Here is a 7,687-nt window from a genome sequence, read left to right on the forward strand (position 1 = left end):
CATTTACTCCCATTGACCTCCATTGATTTACAGCAGGCATCCCCAAAGTCGGTCCTTGAGGGCCGCTGTCCTGCAGGTTTTAGAGGTTTCCTTGCTCCAGCACAGCTGATTTTAATTGAAAGCTGATTAACAGGCTTTTGCTCTACTGTAATCATTATAATCAGCTGTGCTAAAGCAGGGAAACCTCTAAAACCTGCAGGACAGCGGCCCTTGAGGACCGACTTTGGGGATGCCTGATTTACAGTCATTTTGAACCCTTTGTATGCCCTAACCCTAAAACTAACCCTCAACCTAACCATTACCAATGCATACCTCATTCTAACCCTAACCCCATGACACCTTAGCCCTTAACCTCAACATGTGAGGTTAATAGCATGTAGTCCTCAATCTGATGGTGAAATTGGAAGAAATGGTCCTCACTCTGAGGGCTAGACAGGTACACACACACTTTGGTATACATATAGTAAAAGAAATATATAGGCAACATTAAAATTAGTATACTTTGAGCACACTTGCGTCAAATATTTTCCGCTAAGGTATTTTGCTTGCTAGCTGTCTACTAGATCTAATACAATATAATCAATCTGTGGGGATTAATGCCAGTTGCTCAGGTTTGTTCTAGGTTCTTAAATCCCTTCTTACTGCAACATCAGCAAATATGTTTCCCACTTTTTGCAAAAATAAATATTCCATTTTAACCACTGTCTTTCTTCTCTTCCTAGAAGCTGGTGTGCACCTTCAAGCAAGGTTTGCCAGGCTTTATGTGGGCAAATTTCTGTTGGCTGGGCAGCTTCTAGTAAGAAGATCTTTTCCATTTTGACATCAGGGCAATATTCCAAGACATTGCAGCATCTCAGGACATTTAGGAAAAAAACCAAACATGAAACCTGGAGGAAGGAGAATTATTCAGTGTTTCCCTGCCCAATTGGACATTCCTTTTTGAACATCTCTGCAGTCCCTCTCACAATGCAGTTGTTCTATCTTGGCTAAGAGCCAAGTATATAGTGCTTATTTTGGCTGTTGAGAGGCTTGATCAGTCTCCCTCCCTCCCTGATAAGAGTCATTAGGACCCTCCAGAGACTCCGATGGAGAAAGCAGTGGGAGTGTTTCAGTTGTGTTGCATTGCTGAGCAGTTTGGCTCTTGTGACATTTTTCTATTTTTTGCTTAAGCTGTGTCACCCAAGTAAAGAAAGTGAATTGTGGGTCTATCATCACTGAGGATGCTGATTTTATGGAATTAAATGAAAAAGGAGAGAGGGAGAGTTTTCTTGTAACAGAAGAAAGCAGGGTTAAGTAAAGTACAGTGAGTTTAGATGCATCTTAATGTGACAAAATGGGGGACTGGTGACCTTTAGATGAAGATCCCTGGTTATATTCAAACAGACTGCAACTCAGGGCTCCTTCAGCAGCAGCCATACTCTTAGAATGTTTGGCATAACATCAGCCCAGTGCTCTTTTACACAACCAAGCAAATGACTGAATTTCTAGATTTCACCTTTTACATCTCAGAGTTCAGCTTGTTGCAGAAACGTTGCTTTCCCTGGATTTTCCTTTTCAGACAGTTAACATGAAGGATTCCCCTCTAATTTTCTGTATACGCCTTTATTTCTAAAAATAGGTTTTGACAGAGTAATGCTGCCTTGGAAACTCCAGCTGTCTATTCGAAATACACACAATAAAAAGATCTCAATGTGAAAGCCCTCGCACATTCGGGGAAGCATTTTGTGTTAATAGTGTCTATAAAATTGTCATGTTGACATTTTAGTAATCAATGAGGGGGGAAGAAAAGAGGACTTTATTTACCACATAAATGGGCTGTTTAGTTGGTTTTTTTTTTTTTTATGAAAAAATGCTATAATTAAATAGGTGTTTAGAGGAATTAAATCCTGATACTGAAAGTTTGTTAGTTTTTAGAAGGATTGAAGTTGATTTATAAGAAAAGCTTAAAAATAGTGACAAATTATGATGTAATATCAGTTTTTAAAGTAAATATCTAAAAGGTAGTCCTGATGGGAGGGGATTCGCTAGGAGTGAAAACCCCCCCCAAAAAAGGTTCGAACAGTAATTGGAGACCTCAATGGCAACGAGATTTCAATAATCAGTCAGCAATCTTTTACTTTTATTTTTACTTCTATCAGTTTGCATATTTCATGTTTATTAAATGTATTCTTGCATTATTTTCATCTGCTTTAAATGTCTTTAAGGTGTGTGTAAAGTCAGGACATACAGTTTCTTTTCTATTCTAATATGAAGACGTTAAATACCCTCAATTTAAAGCTACAGTGTGTAATTTTCAGCGACATCTAGCGGTCAGACTGCAGACCGCAGCAACATGAACATCCCCCCCCACCGCTTCTCCCCCCCAACAGTACGGCGAGCGTTACGGGACAAAATGTCTTCCACGACGTCCACATCACCTACCTTCTCAAGTGATGAGGTTTGTTTACATAGATAATTTTACAGATAGTATTTCATTAGTCTGTGTAGGGTATAGATTTCATGTAGACTTAAGATAACAAATATACCCGTTATTTTTTCTACATCGTTGTGACGTTTTGGTGAGCTGCTTTGCATGGTGATATAAACAGACGAAGTAATTGTAGTCATTAGTTTAACAGCGAGATTGTGTTCGCTGGAATATATATATATTCCTCGTTTACAGAGTCCAAGTCATTTTGGTGGCACGGGGGTTACAAGGCGAGGAAGAGGGAGAGGACGAGGGCAGAGAGGCCGTGCAGCTAGGGCCAGGCGAGGGAGGGGTGCCAGCGGGGTGAGAGCAGAGGAGGAAAGGCTTGAAGATCTCCAAAGGAGCCGGAGAGAAGTAACCGAGGTATATATCCAGAAAATTATTTTACAGAAAATTACTGAATCATTACCTATGAAACGTCAGGGACGTTGCTGAATAAGTATACTGGAGAGTAACAGCATCATCACGCAGCATGTTATTGTTTTAGACAGGTCTGAGCATCCTGTACTCCAAAAACTGCAGTGATATTAGACAATTGTGTGTGCAGGATTAATTACCTGTCCAAGAGAAAACTGGCAACTTGAGCGTCACTTTGAAAACCTTTTTCCTCCATCAGTGACTTCCATCGTGTAAATGCCGTGCCAATGTTGATCCGTGTTTTTTGTCGTTTCTTGTCACGCTTGCGTTTATTCTCGTCGTGTTTCCGCTTCTTAGATGACGGGGGTTCGGTGTCCGCCGCTTTTCGTTGTGATACAGAGTAGGCATGATCCTATGGGGCCAAAATGGTAGCTTTAATATTTGCAAATGTGTGTGGAGAGTTGTGTGTCTGTATCTGGATTTGTGTGTGTGCAGTGGGATTTGAAAATGTGTAAATAAATCTGTAAATGTGTGAGGAGATTTGTGTGTCTGTACAACAATCTGCAAATGTGTAAAACTACTTGTGTGTAATCCGTTTTGCAAATGTGTAAAAAAATCCACAAATCTGTATTCAGATCTGCAAATATGTACTGAGACTTGCAAATGTGTAGATCAATCTGTAAGCACACACAGAGACACTTGTGTCTGAAGAATTTTCGCTTCAAGACCCAGAAATACAGACCAATAATTGGTTACAAGTCAAGCGGTTTTTCAGTTGGCTCTCTTTACACACGTGATTTTTGCTACTCTTCTGCCGCGTGAGATGCACAAATGCGTAGAAGGATTTGTATGTGTATTTTCGCGATTTGTAACCCCTTGCGCAGGCTCGCAGGCTCACATGCTGCCCTGACCGCAGGCTCACAGACAGCCTCTCTCTGCTGCGGCAGTTCAGCACAACTTGCTTCACATACAGCCACATACCACCAGTTGGCGGTATTGTACAGTACGTGACGTTACTGGGGTCCTAGGGGTTGTACCTGCTAAGTTGAGAGCAATGGAATCCCGTCAGCTTTCTGTAAGTATATTTCTTTAATTTTTCCTATAGTTTGCATTAGTAAAACTGTTTCTTCTTCTTCTGCTTCTGTTTTATGGCGGTTGGCAAGCAACTTTATGATGTGCATTACCACCATCTAAAGGTGCTGGTCATAAAATTAGAATATCATGAAAAAGTAGATTGATTTCAGTAATTCCATTTAAAAAGTGAAACTTGTATATTATATTCATACATTACATACAAACTCATATATTTCAGATGTTTATTTTGTTTAATTTTGATGATTACAAATGACAACAAATGAAAATCTCAAATTCATCATATCAGAAAATTAGAATATTGTGAAAAGGTTCAAAATTGATGGCCCCTGGTGCCACACTCTAATCAGCTAATTAACTCAAACCACCTGCAAAAGCCTTTAAATGGTCTTTCAGTCTAGTTCTATAGGCTACACAATCATGGGGAAGACTGCTGACTTGACAGTTGTCCAAAAGACGACCATCGACACCTTGCACAAGGAGGGCAAGAAACAAAAGGTCATCGCTAAAGAGGCTGGCTGTTCACAGAGCTCAGTGTCCAAGCACATTAATAGAGAGGCGAAGGGAAGGAAAAGATGTGGTCGAAAAAAGTGTACAAGCAAGAGAGATAACCGCACCCTGGAGAGGATTGTGAAACAAAACCCCTTCAAAAATGTGGGGGAGATTCACAAAGAGTGGACTGCAGCTGGAGTGAGTGCTTCAAGAACCACCACACACAGACGTATGAAAGACATGGGTTTCTGCTGTCGCATTCCTTGTGTCAAGCCACTCTTGAACCACAGACAGCGTCAGAAGCGTCTTGCCTGGGCTAAAGAGAAACAGGACTGGACTGCTGGTGAGTGGTCCAAAGTCATGTTCTCTGATGAAAGTAAATTTTGCATTTCCTTTGGAAATCAAGGTCCCAGAGTCTGGAGGAAAAGAAGAGAGGCACTTCATCCACGTTGCTTGAAGTCCAGTGTAAAGTTTCCACAGTCAGTGATGGTTTGGGGTGCCATGTCATCTGCTGGTGTTGGTCCATTGTGTTTTCTGAGGTCCAGGGTCAACGCAGCCACATACCAGGAAGTTTTAGAGCACTTCATGCTTCCTGCAGCTGACCAACTTTTTGGAGATGCAGATTTCATTTTCCAACAGGACTTGGCACCTGCACACAGTGCCAAAGCTACCAGTACCTGGTTGAAGGACCATGGTATCCCTGTTCTTAATTGGCCAGCAAACTCTCCTGACCTTAACCCCATAGAAAATCTATGGGGTATTGTGAAGAAGATGCAATACACCAGACCCAACAATTCAGAAGAGCTAAAAGCCACTATTAGAGCAACCTGGGCTATCATAACACCTGAGCAGTGCCACAGACTGATCGACTCCATGCCACGCCGCATTGCTGCAGTAATACAGGCCAAAGGAGGCCCAACTAAATACTGAGTGCTGTACATGCTCATACTTTTCATGTTCATACTTTTCAGTTGGCCAACATTTCTATAAATCCTTTGTTTTTATTAGTCTTCAGTAATATTCTAATTTTCTGATATGATGAATTTGAGATTTTCATTTGTTGTCATTTGTAATCATCAAAATTAAACAAAATAAACATCTGAAATATATGAGTTTGTATGTAATGTATGAATATAATATACAAGTTTCACTTTTTAAATGGAATTACTGAAATCAATCTACTTTTTCATGATATTCTAATTTTATGACCAGCACCTGTAGTTCAGTGGAGTGTGGATCGGGATGCTATGTATTTTCCCACTGAAAAATAAAAAAAAATATTAACAATATTTACATAAATAAACTTATATCCTTTCTACCAATTTCGTTTTTTCAAGATTGTTTATCAAATTACAAAAATAATCATAAGTAGATTTTTTTCCCCAAAATATCTTGTATATTTAACTGTAATTTATTTTCTTGTAACCCTTCTCTCCATAGAATATTTATAACAAAACAACAAAACATGCTCCACCGTCTCCCCTTGATAACAAAAACCACAACCTCCTGTTCCCATTCTAAATAAGTTTCCATTTAACCCCGTATTTCCGAAACTTAATCTAGATATAACCTCTTTTTTATTCCTTTCCGTTCTCCTCATTTCACCAATTTTCCTTTGAATACTATAAAGCCAACTTCCAGTTATATGCTCTTCCCACAGCTTCTGCCATCTTTCCGTAACCTTTTGTTTAATAATAGATGACATTTTTTCCTTACTGAATGGTATCAATATCATCCTTGTCACGTCAACTCCCGCAGCGGAGGAAAAAAAAAAAAGGTAGAGGCTGTCTGTGAGCCTGTGAGCCTGCGAGCCTGCGGTCAGGGCAGCATGTGAGCCTGCGCAAGGGGTTACAAATCGCGAAAATACACATACAAATCCTTCTACGCATTTGTGCATCTCACACGGCAGAAGAGTAGCAAAAATCACGTGTGTAAAGAGAGCCAACCGAAAAACCGCTTGACTTGTAACCAATGATTTGTCTGTATTTCTGGGTCTTGAAGCGAAAATACTTCAGACACAAGTGTCTCTGTGTGTGCTTACAGATTGATCTACACATTTGCAAATCTCAGTACACATTTGCAGATCTGAATACAGATTTGTGGATTTTTTACACACAAGCTACCATTTTGGCCCCATAAGAAAGCACCGAAGTGTTTGGGGTAAACGTGATGACGTCGTGTCGCAACCAGGAAGTGCTCCAAAGGCTAGACCGTCCCATTTACCAACGGCTGAGGATCCTCCGGAGCAGCCTACCGAGTCTGGGTCCTCCGGAGGCTATGTAGGCTGCGTCCTCGGAAGTACGCAGCCTGCAAATTGAGACGCAGCCGCAGTATAGCTGCTTCTTCTTCTTCTTTGGTTTCAGGCAGACTAAACGCTTCTCAGGCATAATACTGCCATCTACTGTTCAGTACCGTCTCAGTTCATCTCTCTCAACTTGCCGTAGTTATTTTCGAGCGTCATGGGAGATCTCGCAATCGCTAGTTTGTTGCCTCTGCGGTGCCGTAGCGCAAAGATGTCAGCCTCCATGGCTGCGAGACCCGCTCCTATGTAATTATAAATAACGAATTCTAAGGCAACGCAAATATTATGGTTAAAAGGCTGAGCTCATAGGTGATGATAAATAACAGTTATGTATAATATATTAAATTTCTGACTTTATATGCCTGTAATTATTACACACTGTAGCTTTAAGAAAATTCACATAAATAAATTCCAGAGCAAACTGCAAACCTAGCAAACATGATCACCAATAAAAATCATTAACATCTCCAAAGGTCATTATAGTGAAGTGAAACATGTATACTTGCTCAATTTAGCTTTAACTCATGCACCTCGTTCTTTTTAGAAATTCAACAAAATGTTTCAAGAAGGCATCTGCTGATCAAATTATATCAACTTGCATCTAAAATGTCTGAAATGAGCACAGATAGATGGACTTGGCTCCATCATGTAATCAGCTTTAGCATTTCTATGTAGCCGTGCTTGTATCCTGCACACAGAGCGCCGTCACCACAGCAGATGTTACGGTGCGATGTGGCTTTTACCTTCTGGAGGTTGAAAAACAAGCTATTGCTGAGTTCAAAACCTGTCTTGCACAATTTTCCAGTCTTCTAAATTATAATTTATTCAACAGATGAATTTCCTTTTTAATATAAAATTTATGCAACGCATTAGTTAAACATAAAGGGATGCGTTTTTCTCATACTTGTTGTACCTAATCAGCCTTTTTTTGACTTTCTAACAACTTGAGTATCTTTTGTCCTGATATCTTATTTGGT

Source organism: Cyprinodon tularosa, unplaced genomic scaffold (genome assembly GCF_016077235.1).
Source record: "Cyprinodon tularosa strain WSP-4 unplaced genomic scaffold, ASM1607723v1 ctg499, whole genome shotgun sequence".
In the NCBI taxonomy this organism is placed as follows: Eukaryota; Metazoa; Chordata; class Actinopteri; order Cyprinodontiformes; family Cyprinodontidae; genus Cyprinodon; species Cyprinodon tularosa.